This window comes from Cupressus sempervirens, chromosome 7, assembly GCF_028749045.1.
Source record: "Cupressus sempervirens isolate cs-2001-9-10 chromosome 7, ASM2874904v1, whole genome shotgun sequence".
Classification (NCBI taxonomy): Eukaryota; Viridiplantae; Streptophyta; class Pinopsida; order Cupressales; family Cupressaceae; genus Cupressus; species Cupressus sempervirens.
Window position 1 is genome coordinate 100,575,453 of NC_143124.1, and position 24,297 is coordinate 100,599,749.

The 24,297-nt window shown below is 33.4% G+C and overlaps 1 pseudogene across 1 annotated transcript; it reads right to left on the minus strand.

The window, feature by feature from the left end:
* Positions 1-3,627: 3,627 nt before the first annotated feature.
* Positions 3,628-9,113, minus strand: LOC149545689 (protein SUPPRESSOR OF npr1-1, CONSTITUTIVE 1-like; annotated as a pseudogene). Its single transcript, XR_016354281.1, has 5 exons — positions 8,341-9,113; positions 7,017-8,220; positions 6,651-6,932; positions 4,582-6,522; positions 3,628-4,198 (listed from the first exon to the last, which is right to left on the minus strand). The product of XR_016354281.1 is annotated as a protein SUPPRESSOR OF npr1-1, CONSTITUTIVE 1-like (transcript).
* Between the last annotated feature and the right edge of the window lie 15,184 nt (positions 9,114-24,297).

The following is a 24,297-nucleotide window of genomic DNA, read 5'->3' on the forward strand; positions in this document are numbered from 1 at the left end:
TAAGGGATTGCAGATTGTAATCACTAGATAATAATAATATTGGACTTGTTATTGGTGGACATAGCACAAGGATTGAGTGAACCATGTTAAATCCTAGTATCTTGTGTTCTCTTCTGTGTGATCTATTATTTTTTGATATTGGTTATATTTGCATGTAATTATTATTTCTATTTGAGGTTAATCCTAAAAGCTTGATGTGTGGAATTAACTCTAGACTTGGTTGACTGACTCCCACATCTTTTGTATACTGTTGATGTGGCGTTATTTTTGAGGCTATGGTCTTTACATAATATCTTTAAAAGAATGAACCAAATCCAAATTTCACCCAAAATTATATGCATTTATGAATTCACTTGCACTATTGTCTTTAAGAAGTGCTAGTAGCATTAATTGCAACTTGACTTGGCTATTGTTCTAATGCGATGTGACTATATATGCTAGTTGGTTGGAAGACAACTCTAAATAGACAAACAAATACCACATAACAACCTAAAATGGGTATTGTATGAAAATTATTTTTTATAATCATATACTTTATTTATATAATAAATGACATGATTGGAAGATAATGTTTAACTATATTCCAACTTGCTAGATAATTAATTAGAGTAAAAATATAATTGTTTGCAGATATTCTAGTAGTACTTGTACATAAGAAAATTGAAAGGATAAGTTAATAGGAAATTAATAGATAACTTTATCATAGACAGATTTGTCATCTATGTGAAAAGGTTCGGTAGTTTGAGAATACTTATTTTATAGTTTTTTGAGATAGTTTTATGATATGGGGTAAGTTTTCTAGCATCAAATTACAAGAACATGCCCTCAATTAAAAGTTAATTAACTAACTGGATTAAAAATTAATTCAAATTCTTGTGCTTAAAATTAAATATATTTAATTAATTTTTAAAATCATTAATTTCAAAATAAAATAATAATTTGAAGTTCTTTTAGTTATTTAAAGATCCTTTTCAAATGGGAATCTATTATGAATTTCCATTGTACTTTGGCAATGTACAATATAGTACAAATGCAACATACAATAGTCTTACTACAATAGTGGCACACAAGATATGTCCTCAAACCCTTTTCAAACCTAATGCATTATTCTAAAAGATTGAAATATTTAGAGGCAAATGTATTGACAAGATTAATACAAATATTTTCGAATGGAATATGAAATGATATTTATTTAATTTAATTTCAAATAATATTTCTTTATTTACTAGTATACTTATATTTAATAAATTTTAAGTAAATAAAGTCAAATATATTTATTTTGAAAAGAGAAATAGACCTTGTAGATAAACATAAAATTTATGTATAATAGAAAAATATTCTCAACCTATTATATTTGTAGAAGAGTTATTCAAATCTTATACATAATCTTTTGAACCATAAACCTAATTATATTTATAGTTTATTTATATTTAAATCACAATCTTAATCTTTGTTCAAATGTAACTATAATAATTATTTTTTAGCATTGCCAAACTTTAGCATAATTCTAGTTAAGCCATGAAGCAAAACAAACCCAAATTGAATGAGCCTCCAAACCTTAACTTTAAAAATAATTGAAATTGAATGAGCATCTAAACTTTAACTTTAAAAATAATTGAAATTCAAGTCTAAAGCTCTTTTGCAACTTACTATAAAATAATGATTTTTTAACAACTAGACTATATACAAATTACTTAGTCTCTCTTGTTTGGAGTCAACGTTCTCAGAAAATGCAGCCAAAGCTCTTCCCGTTCGTTCTACCGCTGATGGGTTTTGAAATTATTTTCGTTCCTCTTCATCTCCCATGCCTCATGCTCTATCATTAATGTTCTCTCTTCAGGGCCAAAAGACTCCTCTCGTCCCCCTCAGCTCCTCTCTATGCTCTTCAAAATCATTGTATTTCCTCCTCTTTCCCTGTGAAATTCTTTCTTAGGCTGCCCTTATCAAGATTCAAATGCCCCAGTTTTTTAAGAAAATGTAACTGTACAACAAGTTTTCAGCTTAAAAATTAGAAAATTTGACAGTTTGTAAGGACCAGAGTTCCTCATTTGAAATCTTCTTACCCTCTTCATGATGATCACGGTTGATAATTGTATACGTAATATAGTTATGGATCAAAGTAAAAGGGTAGAATAATTTTCAGTTTTTAATTGTATACGAAATATAATTATGGATCAAAGTAAAAGGGTAGAATAATTTTCAGTTTTTGTGTGGATATAGGAAAACTGAAAAATAGAACAACAAATGAAATAAGGAAGTTTCGATTTTGTGTAACGGTCTATTTCTATTCCAATTCTATTGTTCATTCATCTTTCAACTCAATGCAATTGTAAACTGTTCAAATATATTTCTTTCAATTGTTTACTACCAAGGTTGATGTCATTGTAGAAGCTTCGGAACTTAATAAAAAGTTCCATTGTTATTAACAACTAAAATTAATGTCACTTTAAAAAGCTTGTAGATTTAATATAAAAATATATATAACTGAATCTTATTTAATAAATATTATAATAATCTTCATAACCATAAATATTTAAGGGGAAGATGCAGGGGAAAAGCAAATTGAAAAAAGAATTAAAGATAAAATAATAACATGACTAACATTTTGTATACATGTTTCAAATCATATATATATAGCCTTAGATTGCATAGCAAATAATTGACAGTTTTTTTTCTGATATTTATATCCATCAATGACAGGAAGGTTATATGGGTACACGTAACTAGATTCTTGGTAAGCATATTACTGCCACGGACATAATGATGTCTAGGTTTTGTTTCAGCTTTTCATTTGCATATTGATACTTTGATACGAAATTGACTAACAATAAACTATAGACTTTTTCTAATTCTCACTATTCAAGTTAGAACTTGAACATTCAGTGTATGAGTCAAGGTTCTTATTGATTTTTGTTTCAATTTTTCATTTGCATATCAGCTGGTTGCTTATCAGACTAATTAATTTGAAACTTTGATTCGATTTTGATTAACAATAAACTATAAACTTTTTCTAATTTTCACTGTTCAAACTAGAACTTAAACATTCCACATATGACTTAAGACTCATATTTCAGATTTCTCATTTAAAAAAATCGATGTCATACCTAACTCTTATTTTCAAAATTTCTGTAAAATATCAAAAATTATATTAAAAAAAGAAGAAGCATACCCGCATGTCCTGTCCCCTGTTTTGAATAATAGACAGTACCCATAGCAGCAATCACACCCAAAGTACCCATAGCAGCATAGACAGCCTAATAAAAATTGTAAAGAAAGGAAAAAATGCTTTTCAGAATATGATTGAGAAATTCCATCAGAACCAACCACTTGACTTTGGCAATCATGACTGTAAAAAGACCAAAAGGAAACAGTTAACAAAACAATCCTTAACATAACAACAATATACAATCCCAATTTGTTATGTTATCTATGCTACACAACAACACATATGTTGTCTCTTTCATATTTACAACAATAATATTCTTCAAAATATATACCCAGCAAAGTGACAGCAACCAAAATAAAACTTACATAACCAAATGTTAAATAAACAAATATATATATAATAACATGAAATTATATTCTATGAATAATTTTTTTGAATTTTACTGAACTACATAATAATAATTATCAAGAAAAACATTAATTTTCTTCATTAAAATAGTTCATAGAGAATGTAGATGGACAGTTGTACACAAAAAATTTCTCAGTTTTCATCACTCTTCACCCCTACCCAAAACCCTTAGAGAGAATGTAGATGGTCAACAACTGTACACAAAACTTTTCTCATGTCGTCGTCGTTCTTCACCTCTATCCAAAACCCCTTCTTTATTATCCCAAACCTTCCGACTACATTCTCAATGTCAGTGTAACTGCATGAATCACATCCTACCATTGTAATTATCCATTCTCCTTGACGAATGTCAATGCTACGGCCATTGCCAATGTCAGGATCATAGCAATAGGCATTCTGTGGAAGTGATTTATTTATTTCTTCTGCCGAAATAGAGCCATCAATCACAACCAAATAGCATCTAATACTTGCACTCGATTTTGACCACTTGGGATAATTTTTGTGAGTACCAATTTCAGTGACTTCATGAACGCCAATATTTTCATCACAAAACAGTTTTTCATTTAAACATGGAACCACTCCATCCGCTGCTCTTCCAATCATATCCAGTTCACTTGGAACATTCTAAAAAATAGAAAACAATGGTCTCAGTTAATACACAGTAATAAGAATTCATTTACAGATCATTGAAGCGCCTCACAGCAATACACACTATCTTAAAACAACACAACAAATAAATGACAAAGGAAAGCTGAAAGTCAATTATGGGCATCTTTCTTGCAAGTGTAAATGTTCACAATAAGAAAAAAGGTTATTTATGATAGATTAGATCCACAGTTTAGCGATTCTTTATCTAGAAATTACACGTAGATTAGACTTAATTGATGAAAAATATGATACTTATGATTGTCTATATAAAACAGTATTGAAATCACATGCTAAACAAAAATTAAGCCTAAAAATGTATGAAAAATGTGTGAAATGTTCAAATCATTCTGAATTATTACCTTTAACTTATAAATGCAACTTCGTATAACTGCATTGCTGCAATAACCAAGTTTCAAGTACTCTGATGCATACAACTCTTCAATCCCTGACAACCATTGCAGCTTCTCACAAGACTCAATGACAATTTTCTCTAAGCAGCTAACTCTGTAAAGATTTGGTAGCTCCTCAAGCTCAGGGCAATTTTCAATGCTTAGCAGTTTAAGTTTTGTAAGATCACCATTCACTGCTACACTCTGCAAATTTCTGCACCACTTCACAGACAGACTGTGAAGTGTTGCAGGCAATGTAATGTTTTCTAGCTTTTCACAAGAGTCGATATCAATTTCCTCCATGCAGCTCACTCTGGCAAGAAATGGCAACTCCTCGAGCTCAGGACATTCTTTTATGAACACCTGTCTCAGCTTCGTAAGATCACCATCTACTCCTACTCGTTGCAAATTTCTGCAACTTCGTGCATTCAGACTGATGAGTGTTGTTGGCAACGTCATATTCTGTAACTTTTCACAGGATTCAATAATAATTTCCTCCAAGGAGCTCACTCTGCAAAGAAATGGCAACTCCTCGAGCTCAGAGCACTCGTCAACATTTAGCTGTGTAAGCATTTTAAGATCACCACTTACTGCTATGTGCAATTTTGTGCAACTTCCTACATACAAGCTGATGAGTGTTGCCGGCAGTATAATGTTCTCTAGCTTCCCACAGTAGTAAATCTTTATATGCTCCAAGCAGGGGTGTCTGGCAAGACTTGGTAATTCCTCAAGCTCGGGGCACTCGTTTATATTCAGCTGTCTAAGCTTTGTAAGCTCACCGGTTACTACTATTTTTTGCAAATTTCTGCACCTCTGTATGGACAGCTCGATGAGTGTCTCTGGTAGTGTAATGTTCTTTATATTGTCACAGTATTCAATATTGATTTGCTCCAAGCAGCAAAAGCTAGGCAACTTCTCAAGCTCTGGGCAATCATAAATATTCAGCCGTGTAACCTTTGCCAGATCACTGGTTAATTCTACTCTTTGCAAACTTCTGCACCTTTGTACAGACAGCTGGATGAATGCTGCTGGCAGAGTAATGTTCTCTATCTTGTCACAGTATTCAATGTTGAGATCCTCCGAGCAGCTCACTCTGCTAAAACTAGGCAACTCCTCAAGCTCGGGGCACTTTTCAATAACCAGCCTCTCAAGCTTTGAAATATCACCAGTTCCTACTACTCTTTGCAAATATCTGCAATTTCTTACGCACAACCTGGTCAGTGACATTGGCAGCATAATATTCTGAAGCTTCTCACAATTGTCAATCTCGATTTCCTCCAAGCAGGTTAGTCTGGCCAGACCTTACAACTCCTCAAATTCAGGACATTCTTTAATGTACAAATATGATAGTCTTATGAGATCTGGTGCCAGTGATAATCTTTTAAATTTTTTACAGCCGGTAATGTCGAGAAAATTCAACGTCTGTATCCTTGCTATGTCCACTTCAACAAGTTTTTCCATATAACAAATTTTTAGAGATTGTAGACGTTGACAGCAAATGCCAGTAATTAAAATCTTTGTTACAAGATTCCACCATTTAATCTCTAGATTTTCCCCTTCCTTCATTATTGTTCTGGACCACTTCATGTGTATGTTTTCATCGCTGCCAATTGTTGTTCTAGACCACCCCTCATTATTGAAAACCAGTTCCCCCTTCAGAATGGGTTTGAAATCATTGATATACGAAGACTCAAAACAGGCACCCTCTGCAGTATCCCCTGTAAATCTCGAGCTCGTCATAGACAAACTACGGGGATTCATTCCTAGAGATCCTAATAAAAACCATACATCCATTTCAAATTCCTGAAAACTTAATACTACATCTTCAATATCGTCTGACTTTCCTGACAAATCTGGAAACTCTTTCAGATAGGTTCTAAGAATGCGCAGCTCTTTTAAATGGGAGGGTGCATGATAATCAAAATAAAATTATTTTTAACATTGGCGGTACCCAGTAGTCAAGACACTGTCATCACATAATACAGATCTAAGTATATCATTATTGAAGGCTTAATTTTCGATGCAGAGGGACAAAATACCTGCACATCTCTCTGCCATAGTCTTTGGAAACATCCATTTTTTATACCAATGCACTGCAAGTTTTGAAGAGGAATCCATGAAGGAATGCAGCTTGCGTTTGTATTGGCTCTTGGTCTAGGCTCTCTAGGGTAGTCAAGCTGAAGCCAGAGCGGGCAAATATCGGAACCATATTCCGACTCCCCTAAAAAGTATGTAATTTTACAACCCATGGATTCATCCCAAATTGACTGGAAACATCTGCCTTTGGTTTGAGCAAGGATGTTTTGGAATCCCTTTAATTCCTGCATTTAATATAGAATGCGGCTTAGTAAATATTGAAATTTAAATGTAAATAAGAAACCGATATTTTGGAGTGGCAAGCTTACCAAAGATTGCAGGTGTTGGGGTTGCCACACACGACGAGGATGGTTCAGTTCATCTGCCATTTCTCTTCCTAAGTCTCTCAGGTGATCATGCATTCTCAAATGAAACCTGTCATCCCTAGTCTTCAGTTTGACTCCCAGGAAAGGTCCTCTCGCGGCACCTCCACTTACTGGGAAGTTAACTATTTTATCTATTCCTTTTTCCTCCAGAAGACATTTATCTTTTAGTTTTTCCAAAGCATGGTGAGAGCTCCATCCAGACGCTTCCCATATCCTCTTGGCCATAGTCGCCGACTTTCCAATGAAAAAGCATGCCACATCCATGAAAACCTGTTTCTCTTCATTATCTAATGAATCAATGCTTATCTTCAGTCTCCTCTTCACATCTCCTGGCAGCGTCTTACTCAAATTTCTCAATTCATCCTTCCAATATCGCAAATCTCTGCCAAAAACATGCCGGCCCAGAACTTGTAGTGACAGAGGCAAGCCTCCACACACCTCTACAAAGGCCTTTACAAGATCTTCATATCCACTACATGGATGGGATTGGCGGAACGCATGCCTACAGAACAATTCTTTCCCATCTTTTTCATTTAAACCTTTCAAATGGTAAGCAGTTTCAATACCGGCCATTATGAGAACCCCTACATCACGGGTTGTAATAACAGCCAGATAATTATCAAACTTATTTAATAAATCCAGGGGTATTAGAGCTTCTAACTGGTCCACGTGATCGATATCATCCAAAACAACCAAGAAGCTCAGAGAGGGCGGGCTCCTTTGGAAACAATCCCTCAGACGGCTTTTCCCTTCCTCGATACTTACAAAATTGTGATCTTCACAGAAGATTTTTTTAAGGAGATCACTTTGCAATGCAGGTAATTTACCACTGGCAGAGGCTTCCCGAACATCAAACAGAAAACTTTTTGTTGAGTACTTAAATCTATTTTGGTTATACAACTCTTTGGAGAGAGTTGTCTTCCCAACTCCGCCCATACCAAAAATGCCAACAACATTGGGTTTTTTATCTCCTGATTTGTTCATTCGACACTGGCTTTCAAAATCTTGAACAAGATCTCGAAGGCACCTTCTTTCAAAATCATTTACAATCTTATCAAGTCCTACTGGACATTTGGCGACATGCAAATGTTTAGTCCTCTGTACTTTTTTTTCCACAGCGGGCACTATTTCTCTGCAGTCACTAGAACTGCGACAGAGAGGAGAATTCTATCACTATGAGGAAGAAAATTCTAATTAATCTGATCGAAAAATGAAAAGATATAAAAATGGATATGCCAAGTACATCGGAAATAGGCATAAAATTTACTCGGAATCCTTGACCTCATAGCCTGTGGTAAATGAAACTTGTTGCAGGGCTTTCTTCCACTCTTTCAGCTTGTCGAGATATCTGCCCTTCTCTTCATATTTACTGAACGCCTCAGCATATACTCCTTTTTCGACATGTCGGAGCTCCCATGGCTCCACTTGATAAAACATGGGAATAATTTTGGCCTTACTTTGTGACATGAGAACCAGCTCAGTGAGACACCAGGTGGAATGTGCATATCCTTTGGAAAAGATGGCAATGTGTGCTGAAGCGGAGAGAATGGCAGTCTCAATAGTGGAAGGAAAGGAAGCTCCAAGTTCTTTCTCTTCTGAGTCAAGAAATGCCCTGATATTCTCCTTCTCAAGAGCTCTGTAAAGCTTTGTAGCCAATGTCTGTTTGACATCGGGCCTCGGTGGTTGATGAACACATCAAATAGTCTGGAAGATTGTTCTACTTTTCTTGTCTTGCTGTCAGGTTCGATTCTAGAGAAAGCATTTTGCTGGTGAGATGACGAAGGTGAAGCCATAAATGGAAGGATGGGTATTAAAAAAAATTGCTCTGTGAAGCTCGGAAGCGATGGCGATGTTTGGAGGAAGAATGGAGTGAGTTTGAGTTGGAGTAGGTCACGGCCTGTATATTGCCACTGCAGCCTCCTTCCAGTATGGGGAAAGTGAAGGATGCAATTACTGCTTCTTTCTTTGGGCAAATAAAAGGATAATATTGCGAGAGACAAAACTGGACTCTCAAAAGCAGAGAGAGGATTGATCCGTCTCTCTCCTTCTAATGAGGAGAAAAAAAATTCGAGCAAAGTTTCTGATAAAACAAGTACAAAAAGATAAAAATACTACTGTATTTTTTATTTTTTAATAATTGAGAATAAGCTTAGTCACATCCATTAAAAAATAGGCCAAATTTTCAGCTCCTTTCTGAATTATATAAATAAATAAATTGAAAATAAAAACAAATAGAAAAGATGAAATTTAAATTTTAAAAATATTTTTGAATCAACACATCCTTAAATAATATACGCTATGCACACATTCAATTATTTTATTTTTCTAAAACATACTAAGTTCAACAATAAACAAAAAAATTATGCTTATGTTTTATTTTTATCAGAAGAATATCTATATATAAGTAAATTTATGTATTCTATTTTATAATTAATTTTAAGAAATGGTGCGAATATAGTATTTTTATAATTTGACATTAAAAATTTGTTTATAAAAAATATTATTAATTAATATGATATTTTAAATATTTTAATCTAATTTAGAATACAATATTATGACTCTTAACTAATCATTTTATCTTTACAATATTATATTAAAATTTTTGATAAAATTATTTTAACAAAATATATTAAATCAAATAGATTTAGATTATTTTCATCTTCTTTACCTACATTGAATTTGCAACCTTATATAAAACACATAGAGGAGGAAAAATATTTAAAGTCCATTCCCCTCTTCTCCATCCATGTATATTTCTCAATATCTCTCCTCGTGCCCTCTCTTCTTCTGTTCTTTGCAAATACAAATGTAACACCAACACTCACACACGACTGAGTCTCTCCTCCCCTGTCTCTCTCCTCCATATTTTAACCAATGGCACGTCACTATAAAAATATAATAATACACAAATTTAATTGGGAAACTGTCACATCTTGATCTTTTTCAAACTTTCTTTTACTTTTCATGCTTTAACACTGATATCTGTCTAATTTCCGTCGTACAGCTTTGATGCATTTCTAATCAATTTCCACGCAATTTCCAATTTTGCAGTTCACTTGCCTGTGACTTTGTTCGCATCTGGCTTTTTGTACAAAGATTGAATGATCACGGCTTGACTGTGTTTTCTTAATGACGCTCAGAGCATTAATGCTTCGTACTAAAGTACAGATGATTTAGAGGAGTCACATGCATCCTGCCCTAAAAGTAAACTACAATGTGACAGACAAAACAATGATGAGTATGTTGACTATAACACAGGATGCAGACTTGATATATACACGTAATCTTTGGGTACACGTTACAGGAGAAACTCGTTACGCTATCTAATTTCCTTATGCGTGGAATCATCACACTATTTAATAAAAATAATGATAATTGGGTGTGTTTTCTCTAAAATAGCGCGGAAGGAACGGCAGAAAGAAGGACCGAGGCAATGATGTTATGGTCTTACAGCTGTGGTGCATTTCACTTTTCGTACTTTTTATCCTCTTTTCCACCAAAGCAGACAACTTGCATTTTCTTCCTTTTGCAGGCCCATTCCCAATCAAGTCGCGACTTTGGATAATGGCTAGGGGAAAACTTTGGGGATAGGAGTTCCATAATTGTTATAGTTTTTGTGATAGATATTTTCAAATTTTAGTCCAAGGCAGGGAACTAATGTTTTCTCTTCCCCCCAATTAATTTATGGCAGACAAACTATGATATTTTCCAAAGTTTCATAAAGGTTGATGTAAAGTTTGATTTAAAATTTAATTATTAAATATTTATTTTCATTTTGTAATTGGCTGTGTGACAATTTTCTGGAGTTTACTCTGAATTTTGTAAGCCAAAAATAGGAAAATTATGAGACGGTGTGTGCAAAAATTTCTAGGTTCGAACATCTTGAAAAAGGCATGTGGCCTAAAGTAGTTACCACCTCACCGCCATTACCAATCTCCATGGTGGACTGTGTTTCTTTTCAACGGTTTTTAACTTTTTAGCCTATCTCTGCAAAATTGGAAACAGTAATTCAACCCCCTCAACCTGAGCAAGTCATTGATTCTCTTCACGACATCCTGAGACTCCACCTGGGATAGGATGTGTAGCCTCGCAGATGCCCTTGGGTGAGTAGCCGCAGTACGAAACGACTTTCTTTGCATCCTCAGGGCTCTCAATCATGAGGAACATAAGCCCCTGGGGACCTAAGTCCATGGCCTTTTAGCCATAACAGGGTCATTAACAGGGATCTTGCTAATCGCAGGGGTATTTGTGACAGCCAATACCTGCAGCATAGTAACGGCTGCCATGAAAACACCAGGGCCGGCTCAACTCCCAGAATTCTTGAAGCCGACGGCAAAATCACAATCTAAATCTAGCCCTTGCCCTTGAAGGGTTTCGTTTTGATTTCCCCAAATTGATTTGTGTTGTTTCTATTGAGTTGCGTCTCGCTCGATTTGAGTTAGAATTGATAGGGGCAATATTTTTTACGTTTTATTTTTTACAACCCTAGAAAAATGGCCTAGCCAGACTCGTGGGAAGACATGGACGCTCATCTTTGAATCCACTGGCTCCTTCTCGGCTAAATGCGAATGCCCCCTCATTTTCATTCAATGTAAATGTGCGAGCTTTTGCTCCCTTACAAAACCCTTATTACCATCTATGATTGTATTGTGCTTAATGGCATAATAGTTTTAAATACAGGTCATTCGAAGGGAAAGGCATATAATTTTCTTCAACTTTTATGGTTATCAGTTTAGTTCAACTTTCCACAGTAGCTGACGTTTTCTGTATCTAACTCTTCTTTACGCCACTTGGTCGAATATGGTATCAATAAAGCTTGAAATTGTGACTACAGGAGAGCTATTCAGAATTTACAATTAGTTTCCCTTTCCACCGAATTTGCTTGGTCCATAGAGCAGATTTAGCAATTGAAATTTTTGATATTTGGAGTGACGCATGAGATGTATTTTGGGTATGAAATGAAAGCTCTGTTTTAGAAAGCGTGAAATTTGACTCACATTCAGTTTGGCGAAAATATTGATTTGAACGTTTTTGTCAGTTGTATGAGTTGCATTTCCATCAGACTGAGTAAAAATCTACCAAAAAGCTGCAAATATGGCTTGTTTGCCTTCAATGGATTGCTGGTTATGCTGCAACAAAATAGCAGTCCATTTTTTCCATCTCCTCTTGTTCAGACCAATTCTTTACCGCTTTACCAAATAGACTGTAGATGTTTCTAGACAGTTTTTTTAAAAGCCAAAAATATAAGACTCAATTATAGAATGTTGTGTTTTGTATAAATTCTACTCTATGAATTTTAGAATTGTGTAAATCTATTTATATAAGTATAATGAATGTTAAGATCTATTTTAAATATATACTTAAGATTAATTTAAAATAGTAATACATATAAATTTAAGATTTTTTGGGTTGATGGAATAATTTAATAACTTAACAAGTATAAAATTAAACTATTCTAGCTAGAATTAGAATAGAATATTAAATTATCTTTGCATAATTAAAAAATTATTCTTATATTTTAAATAACATTGGCTCACTGCCATTATGGTAATAACTAAGTACAATGTGCATGCTTTAGAATATGAATAAATCATTTAAATTGATTTTTTCTTATTGTTATGCTAAAATAAAGGTTGCTCCTATCAAAGCCAAATGCAATTTCCTACATCATTGCACGAGCTAGGTTTTGAAGACTTTCTACAATTTTATTTCATGATCTTTGAACAAAATTGTCCATTTCAAATTAAGGTTTTCACGATTACTTATATGTTTGAAATATATTATGTTATTGCATAAGTCCAAATGCAGGGACTCAAGCTCTCTCAAGAGCTCTTGTTATTATTGGAAAAATTTAGAAAATGAAAATATATGTATTAATAGTTAGTCATACATGTATTAATAGTGAATTTTTTATTTTTATTTTTTGTTGGTGATTATTCTATTTGTGCATTATTATTGCAGCATTTCATAAAGATTGGTGAGACATTTAGCTATAAATACTGACATATTTTAATGAGTGACTAGACTGATGAATCAAAATAGTAGGTATTCAATGAGCATTTTAAAATGACACTTTTGGACCACTTCGTGCTCAATAATTCTTAGAGAGATCTGCGAAGACCCAAAAGCCAAAACCTTAGCTTTAAACCCTTCAATCACCTATGGAGGTACATAAATAAAGGCAAAATTTGACTTACAGTTAAGGAGTTCTAGGTGCGCGAAGTTAGCCCAACCAAGGTGTTTTCCTATATTGAGAAAATTAAAACATAAAATATATAAAGTATGATGTAGTGCAAGGTAGGAGAATCTCCAAAGGAGATGTCCAAACCCCCAGCAAACAACCACAGGGTAGAAATACAACAACACCACAACAATAATGCAAGATATGATACCAAATCACAATTATTTATTCATAGATATAGCTTATTACATGCACTATGCCAAGTTGTAAGGCCTTCCAAGTTAGGGCCAAATACAAACAACAATTACAATAATAATTATGCAAGATCCAACAAGATCCACTTACAAACTCAATTCCAACTAGTCCATATCCACAACTAGATAAGAACACCAAGCAAATCCTTTGGTTCTCAAGTCGTAGCCATAGCTCTTCAAAATTTGCATCTACACAATACCCTGCACTCCTCTGAATGAAATGACTTCTCCAACTATCTAAAGACTCCACAAAACCCTTATACCCAACTAAGCCACAAGTCGGCCTAGTTCATTACAAACTAAATTAAATCCCTCACATTAAATATATGTTCAACCACAAGTTGGCCACAACACAAATTAAATACCAAAAGTTGGCTCACAAACAACTCGGCACGAACATAACCAAAACCAATACTGGCACTCGACACCAACAAGAACACTCGGCACTAATAGGTTCACTTGGCATCCACTAAGAGCTATAGTAACTCGACATCCACTAGGAGCTGCAGTAACTTGGCATCCACTAAGAGCTACAGTAACTCGACACCCACTAGGAACTACAGTAACATAGCCTCCACTACCATCTACAGTAACTCAGCCTTCACTACTAGCTATAGTAACTCGACTGCCACTAAACAACTTGGCTACAACAAAAAATTGGAAACCACTGGCACTCGGCTCCAACATGCAAGATTGCAAGAAATCCTAGGATGCTCCTACATCAAAGTAATTCTGTTAAAAATATTAAGTAGGGGAAGATATTCAATAGTAAATCAGGGTCCAATATAGGTTTACTCACTTTTAAACATTGAATTGTCCAATGGAAAATTATTCATATGCCAATAGTTGGTAATTTTTTGGCTTCTATTTTTTTTATCCATGTTCAACTCATCTGTACAGTTCTACTAGTAATTTATGAACCCGTATTAGAGATTTGTGAAGTACTATTGGATATCTTGTGAACCACTATTGATGATTGAATGAATAATTATTGGTGCAATAGGGGTCAAGTATCGGTGGACACTTTTTAGGACCAGTTTTGACTCTTCTATGGATAATATCTCTTGTAGAGTACATTTTTATTAGTGAGAAGTTAAAACCTTATCTTTATACAATTAAGTCGCACACAAGAACAATAACAACCAAAATTGGGATATTTAGACATTGTTTGGTACCTCAATTGAGCATGCAAAGTTTTCTATAGCCACTAGTAGGTATTTGTTACAAATAGGCATTACTGAGAGGGGGGTTGAATAAATATTGTAACACTTTTACACCAATTAATTATCTCAGAAATCAACCATATGAATCCACAAAGAACTATTAGAAATAGGAATTACTGAGAGAGGGGTAAATCAGTAATCTACAAACCTTAGTCACCAACTAGAAATTATTAATTACTTTGAACCATACATAACAAAGTAAAAAAGTAGCACTTGTTGAACAGTAACAGTAACAATGCACAAAGATAACTCATAACACCATATTTTGTCAACTAGGGAAACCTTGGCTAAGGGAAAACCCCAATGGGGATGATACCCACTAGATAATATACTAATATATAAGTTCCCTATTAGAGGATGGACCCTATTAGGAGTCAATGAGAAAATTTAGTATAGAGAGTCCCTGTTAGGAGACTTTGAATCCCTGTTAGGAGATTCCAACTCTATTAGGAATTGTGCCAACCCTGTTAGGAGTTGTAGTACAGTAGATGCAAGATGAGCCCACTGTCCAAACATGCACTTCTAATTAAAAGAATAGCTCATTGCCCAAACAAGTAATTAGACTTTTGGAACATAGATATTGTAACATCTTCCTTGACTGATCTTTGATCTTCAGTTCAATCTCAAATAACAAAAATAGCTTCTCAAAACTTCACATATATCACTTTCACAAAAGTTTGCATATCACAATACATCACATGCTTTCACAACTTACACATTCCACACTTTGAATTCGCAAGATGTCCTTTGCACAAATACCATCCTTTTCACAAATTGTTGCTAGGTCGGTTAAGACCACAATATACTTTTCCAACTTAGAGTAAACATCTAGGATGTTGGCCCTAATTGGTCAAGTAATTATTTTGTAAAAAAAAAAATTCCTTCCTTTAATTTCATTGTCCCATTTCACTGGTAAAACATGAATATCACCTTTCCATACAGTATGTACTAGCCTTCAAGGTTATACATGTCATCATAAACATGTATACAATCTCCATCTAACTTCACTAGTCATAATATGACATAAGTAACAAGTTACAACACAATACACTATTATAAACCAAATTCATACTTCGACATTTTTTTGAGTACCAAAAGTTAAGTATCTTTATTTCCAAGGTTTCTTATAAGCATGTACATCATGTGTTTCCATAAATGACAACAATTACATATCTTTATTAGCCAATTGTCGACAATCTCCCCCTTTGGCATTGATGGCAAAAAAATAGGAAAAATTGGCTAAGTATCAAAAACTTGTCAAAAAAAATAAAGTAACATTACATTAATCATTTATTACAACTTAACCATCTTACATATGCTCCCCCTTACAATATGATTGCATACTTTACAATTTTATCTTCTCCCTTGTACCCAATTTACAATTTTCTTATGCATTTTCTCCCCCTTTGACATCAATGACAAAGGTTAGAATGTCAAAAACTGTCAAAAACTTTGTTCTTCTGCCTTAAGCTAATAGTATCTTCATGTAATCATCAAAACTTGCCTTAAGATTGGTTAAACCTTCTATCCATGTATCCCTGGTTGTTTTAGCAGAGGTGAGAATTGCACATAAGGCATATGATGCAATCTCAACTGCATTAAGGTCAACATATAAAAAGTTAGAATAAGTGTCCTTGGCTTTGAAACATTCCTCCAAGTGTCTCTCAATAATAGATATTTTTAGAGCAATAGATTCTTTGAAATCCAATAATCTCTTCAAAATTTGTTCTTTTTGAAGTTCTAGTTTCTTGATATCACAATGAATACTAGCCACCTATTCTTCAAAGTCATCAATTTTACTAGAAGGTTGTTGTATCTAGCTAGATAGAGCCTCTAGCTCACTCATCTTTCCTTCAATCTAACTATCAAGATCCTTGGTCAACTTATGAGATAGGGTACACTTGATGTGCAATACCTTTACATCCTGTTGACATTTTTGAAGTTCCTTGATACAAGTATCAAGACTTATCAAATCTTTCTTGATGTTCTGACAAATAGTGCTAAACAAGTTAGCATCATGTGAAATCTATGCCTTCAATTCTGCAACATTCAAAAAATTTGAAAAGTCTTCATCAAAATATTTTAGCACTGCCTGTGCCCTCTGTTCAGGATCTGTCTTTGTATGCTGGACTGCCAAAGTACTATGTAATCTATCCGTAACCTCCATCAAGGTTCTCTACAGACTCTTCACTATTTTGTTTTCATCAATGAGTTTTCACAAAGATGAGATCAAGTCAGTTTGATCATCATCATCAGTTGTCAGGCTAGCAAGCGAAAGTGGAGTAGATAAACTAGAAGGTTTAGTTTCATCTTCCCTTTGCTTCTTTTCAGCTACCTCTTTGACTCTTCTTTTTCTTTCTCTTTCTTTTCTTTCTTTTTCTCTCTTTTCTTCCTCCTCTATTATCTTCCTCTTATCTTCCTCTAACTTCCTCTTCTTTTCTTCCTCAACTCTTCTTTTCATCCCTTCTTCAAGAAATTTCTACTTGGCCTCTTCTATTTTCCTCTTTTCTTCCTCCAAAAGCCTTTTCCCTTCTTCAATTTGTTGTAGTTAATCTTCAATATCCTCGGCATGAGATTCATTCTATTCAGAACTCTCAAAAGGGTCAGTATCATCAATGTTAATGGTAACATTGATCTAATCAATTTGCATTGTGTCACCACTTACTGACACTTCCAAGGTTCTGATGCTGATGAAGATGTTGCCTTGGATTTTGTCAACATCTGACTTATAGCTATCACAGTTTCACTTCTTATCTTATCCTTCTCACCCACCATAAATAGATATGGTCTCACTTTTTTTCTTAAGTAAGGTTCCAAATTGTTCAACAATCTCTTGACTTCTCCATCATCATTAGTTTTCCATATAGTCCTTATCATAGACTTCTTAATTTGTATGTCCTCTTCTCAAGTTGGTGTCTTCTTCTCAAAAGTCTATCATAGACCTTTTGATTTACTATGCCTTCAATATCCTTAAGTTTCATATTGTTAGCTATTATGTATCTCACTACAGAGAAACCAATCTAATCTTTCTCAAAATTATTATACAAGTCATAAAATTTGTTCATCTACACAAGGTTTCCTTCATTAACAATGGCTAAATTAATCTTCTATATCTTTGGCTTCTAGGGTTGTCGAACTTTCCTTGCTAATTGTTTAGAAGTAGTTACCTAAACTCTACCTATTTAGCTTCTTGTTCTTGTTCTTGTTCTTCACTAGATTCAAAAATTGTCAACAATGTCTTTTGTCTCTTTCATGGTCTAGTGGCTTGTTGCTTGACCCTTTTTGTCTTGGTGGTCACAACTTCCACTAATCTCTTTGATTTCCACTTTGGCTCACTTGGCTATACATCTGATACTACTACATAAGGGATGCTTTTGCCTGAAGATGTCTCTATAATAGACACTAATAAAGGTTTCAGATTCATTATACCTTGTTTCATAGTTTGTTTGACTGCCTGTGACTCACTTTTAGTCATACTAGCCTCTATTAAAGCTTTCTTCATTATTATCTTTATCTTCTTGTGAGATGCCTTCTCTAAGGATGCCTAATGGGTTGATTGGTTAATCTCTTGATAAGTCCCAAATCTATACTCAACTTGGTCCTTCTAAGATTTCAACAATAAATCAATGTATCCAACTACTACTTCATCACTCAATTCATAACTTAAGGGATCAAGAAATGTTTCCCAAGGTTCTACTACTTGAATATAAGTAAAATTTGTATCAACCATAATACAAATATCTTCTTTAAATCTTTCTAAAATTGTAGGTGCAATTCTGAATCTTTGTCTCATCTCATTCTTAAATGTATTCATTATCAAATTCCCACTATCTAGGATTTTGTCTATTGGATGTCTTCTACATACATTTGTGTTTTTCTCCATTGTACACCTCTCACTGCTCATAATCTCTTTGATTGATAAATATGGAAATCTATTAAGTACATGAAAGAATATATGATTGATTAGTGACTAAAATCTAAACAAACCATTCTTAGTCCTCTTGACTTTCTCCAAGTTTTCAAGAAGTTGCATTCTTAGAATTTCACTGAGGTTAACTTGTTCCTTCTCAACACATATCTTATAGGCTGCATAGATGAATCTGACTAATAATTCATCAATCTTAGAACTTGCACATATAGAGTAGGCAATGATTCTACTCAGGAATCTTATATCATCTTGTTTAATGGTGTTGATCACCATGGCCTTTCCATTATAAACTGCTTTTGTGTAGCTCTCAACTTTCTTCTTAACTAGTTTCTCACCTATAGGTACACTACCTTGTTTGTTAAGACCAGTTACCTCATGAATAAGTTTGGCTGAAATATCAACTACAATATCTTCCATCTATAGTTTTCCATCATTTATTCTACTTAGTATGATCTGTTTCCACTCATCGGTATCCAATTCTTGGTAGAAATGATATTTGAAAAGATCTAGCTCCCTCAAATGTTCAAATCTAGGTTTCACAATCATATCATGATTAAAGACTAGCTCCATATCCTTGTTCATATACTCACTCCCAATAGATTCAAATTTAGTGGTAAGATAACTTCCTACATCTTCCAAATAAACTAAATTATTTAGAGTAATGGATAATGTTGAATTAGGGTTTCCTTCTATAGGTTTTACGAAAATAACCTTCAATTTCATTCTCTCCCCATTATCAACATTATGAACTACTGACATATCCATGATTCTATCAAATATAAAATTTACCGAATAAATTATGTAGATAAATGATAAAATACCTTATTTTGAAAAGAGGATTTTCTTCAAAATCGCCTTGTCAAGTTGTTGTTGAGTGCTCTATGCTTCTAATGTAATAGCAATGAACTGGTAATCAAGTCTGTACTCCATTTTATTCCTTTAACTCAAACTTGCATTAATTGGGTACTTTGCAAACACAAAAAAGATGTCAATTACATTTTGAAAACAAATATCTACTCAATATCTTCTATCTAATCTTTAGATGCTACCCGAAGTTTACCATAGCTTCCTTCCATCATGACAATGCTCCAGGAATCTTCACTCCATGAAATTCTCTATAAAAGCATAGTTTTCATCTTTTTCTACATAATTAACTTTCTCTATAATAAAAATAACTCTTAATTCCTTCGTAAATAGTTTAGATATGCTCCAAATTGCAAGTGAGCTAAGATACAGTCTAAACTTATCTCGATACACCTTTTCCCAATTTCACTACCCATAATTTGATCTCTGAATGAAGTTTCAGATTCTGGTGTTGTGAACAAGCTTAATTCAGCTTAATTGAATGAAATTTTATTACTAAGTTAGGTCTTCCTATCTCATCATCTTCTAACTTTTCTTTTGAGATGTCTAATCCTTTTACAAATTCCTCATTGAGTTCTTCTCAAAGTTTACTAACTACATTTCTTTGTTCCTCATTGTCTTCCTTAGTTTCAGAGTTCCTCTCATGGTTCCTTTTTTCATTTCCAATGTTTCTACTATTATTACTTATGTCTCTAAAGTTTCTTCCATTGTTCCTTCTATCCTCAAAGTTTCTATCCATTCTACAATACTTTGTTACATATGTCTAAAGTTGTTACATAACTAACATACTGGAGTTCTGCTTCTAGGATTCTGTTGATCATCAGGTGCATGACAATTCTAAGTTGTGTGTCCATAGTTGTTACACTTATAACACATGATCTATTTTATTTCTTCATAAGGTCTTCCTTCTCTTGATGTCCTTTCATTAGATTTTATTCTATCTGCAGGGTTAGTATTTCCAGCCATTCTACTATTCCTTCTATCATTATCATTTTTAGGTTTCCTACAATCAATTGCTTTATGACCCATACCATGATAATTATGAAAATAAAAATCCTTAACATGATTAAATGACTTATTTGTACAATCTCTTTTCATATGACCTATTTCATTACATGAAAAACACTTACCTCTAAATTCATATCTAGTTTCCTTAGGAGATTCCCCTTGCTTTGGTTCATCCAAAACCTTAACTTCCTTGTCTTGTCCAACTTCTTTAGGTTTATCTAAAGATTGACTAGATTCAATCTTATCATCAAATTTATCTTTTTCTTTTGGATCTAATCTAATCTCAGGTTTCTTTGTAGACATGTTAGATAGATAACCAAGACCAGTCTTATCATAAGTAGGCCTCTGTATTGACATTAAATCATCAAGCTTTTCTCTTCTAGAATAAAGTTTCTCGAGTTGTTGCTTATATTGAGTTAGTTCACCTTTGACAATAGTATTGTACTTATGAAGTTCTTCATGATCTTATTTCAATGCTTCAAATTCATATGTCTTCTTTTCTAGACTTGCTCTAAGATTTGTATTCCTAGTCTTCAAATTAGATTCAAATTTTCTAGGATCACTCCTCAAAGTCAACTTTAGATTAGTAATTTTCAATTCATGCTTTAAGATCTTGTACACTACCTTCAGCTTTGAATAATCATCATCACTAGTTTTAGATTAAGTGGATTCAGGCTTGGATTTGAGATGTTCAATCTTATTCTTTAGTTATCCAATGTATACTTTGGAGTCTTCATATCTATTCTTTAGCTTATCTCTTTCTTCAGTAAGGAGATCAATTTGTTCAAGTGCCTCTTCAAGGTTCTTCATCAACTATTCCATATCCATAGGGATCTTACTCAATCTTTTAAGCCTCTTCTAAGTAATTATGCTCTAATACTAATTGTTAGAAATAGAAATTACTAAGATAGTGGGGCTGAATCAGTAATCTACAAAATTTAGTTGCCAACTGGATATTATTAATTACTTTGAACCATATATAACAAAGTAAACAAGTAATGTTAAGTAGTAATAGTAACCATGCACAAAGATAACTCATAACAACATATTTTGTTAACTAGGGAAACCCTGGCCAAGGGAAAACCTCAGTGGGGATGATACCCACTAGATAATATATTGATATATAAGTTCCTTGTTAGATGATGGACCCTATTAGGATTCAATGAGAAAATTTAGTATAGAGAGTCCCTATTAGGAGACTGAATCCCTATTAGGAGATTCCAACACTATTAGGAGTCGTGCCAATCCTGTTAGGAGTTGTAGTACAATAGATGCAAGATTAGCCTATTGCCCAAACATTCACTTCCAATTACAAGAAGAGCTCACTGCTCAAACAAGTAATTAGACTTCTAGAATATAGATACTGTAACTTCTTCCTTGACTAATCTCTCATCTTCAACTTGATCTCAAATCACAAAAATAGCTTCTCAAAACTTTGCATATATCGCTTTCACAAAAGTTCGCATATCACAATACTTCACATGCTTTCACAACTTACACATTCCACACTTTGAATTTACAAGATGTCCTTTGCACAAATACCATCATTTCACAAATTTTTGCTAGGTTGGCTAAGACCACAATATAATTTTCCAACTTAGAGTAAACATCTAGGATGTTGGCCCTAGTTGGTCAAGTATTTATTTTGTAAAAAAAAAATTCCTTCCTTTAATTATGTTGTCTTGTTTCACTGGTAAAACACAAATATCACTTTTTTGTACAGCCTATACTAACTTTCAAGGTTTCACATGTTATCATAATCATGTATACAATCTCCATCTAACTTCGCTAGTCATAATATGATGTCAGTAACAAGTTACATAGAAAACAATACACTATTGTAAATCAAATTCATACATAGAGAATTTTCTAAGTACCAAAAGCTAAGTATCTTTATTTCTAAAGTTTCTTGTAAACATGTACATCATGTGTTTCCATAAATGACATCAATTACATATCTTCATTAGCCAATTGTCAACAAGCACAATACTAAAAAGTAACACATAACAATAATGGACTCATAACACTATGATTTGTCTTCTAGGAAACTCTAGCCAAGGGAAAACCTCAATGGGATGGTACCCACAACTATGTACTAATCTAAAAATACCGTTTTAGGGGTTTTGAACCTATTATGAGTCATTGGATGCATTTAGTACATTAGTCCGTGTAGAGGACTTGACCTTGTTAGAGCTTTCAATCTTGTTAGGAGTTTTTTTACAAAGAGAGCTCACTGGTCAATAAGGAATCACTCTCCAATATACAAAAAGTAATAGATGCAATACCAAAATTATTGTTTTGACATCACAATGCTTGATTAATCCTTAGAGTATCTTTCATTTGATTTGACCAAACATCAAATCTTGCATCTGATCATTAATACAACATCATCAGTATATCATACAGAAAATCCACATTTAATTATCCATGCTCACTTACAAAAACTATCATTGCTTACACACTTCCAAAATAATTCTTCAATTGGTTGTGTTCACTTAACATGTAACACATTAACCAAATCTTGATACTATAATCTTCTATCCATGGTTTAAAATCTATAATGTCGTCCCTTCAATGCCAAATAATTGAATTGACAAGGAAACTCAATTCCTTAAGTCAATTTTCCTGATAACTAACACATAATCTAAATTCTAGAATATTGAATAGTTAACATATTTTCCATCCAAAATATATATCAACCACTATCTGATCACAAGTGAAAATACTTATACCATGTAGACCTTATAATACAAATATCAAAATTTATGGCCATAACTGACTATCCTTCTAAGCTCACTGATGGAAAAAATCTAATTATTCAATATTTCTTGCATTATACTTAGACAATTTTCATATACAAAACTTGACCATAGTTGAAACTAATGTTATACAATCATTCCTATTATCTTAGTTGTCATCAATGAAACCATCTAACTCATTATATATGATCACTTGCCTAATCTATATACTATATACTAATCTGAAAATACTTTTAAAGGAGTTTTGAACCTATTATGAGTCATTGCATGCCTTTAGTACATTATTCCTTGTAGAGGACTTGACCTTGTTAGAGCTTTCAACCTTTTTAGGATCCATTTTACAAAGAGAGCTCACTGGTCAATAAGGACTCACTGTCCTATGTACAAAAAGTAATAGATGTAATACCAAAATTATTGTTTTGACATCACAATGCTTGATTAGTCCTTAGAGTATCTTTCATTTGATTTGACCAAACATCAAATCTCGCATCTTGTCATCAATACAAAATCATCAATATATCATATAGAAAATCCACATTTAATTATCCATGCTCACTTACCAAAACTATCATTGCTTACACCCTTCCAAAATAATTCTTCAATTGGTTGTGTTCACTTAACATGTAACACATTAACCAAATCTTGATATTATAATCTTCTATCCATGGGTTAAAATCTAGAATGTCATCCCTTTAATGCCAAATAATTGAATTGACAAGGAAACTCAATTCCTTAAGCCAATTTTCTTAACAACTAACACATAATCTAAATTCTGCAATATTGACTAGTTATTTATCATCCAAAATATGTATCAACCACTATCTAAACACAAGTGAACATACTTATACCATATATACCTTATAATACTAATATCAAAATTTGTGGCCATAACTAACTATCCTTCTAAGCTCGTTGATGGAAACAATCTAATTGTTCACTATTTCTTGTATTATACTTTGACAATTTTCATATTAAAAAATTGACCATAGTTGAATTTGATGTTATGC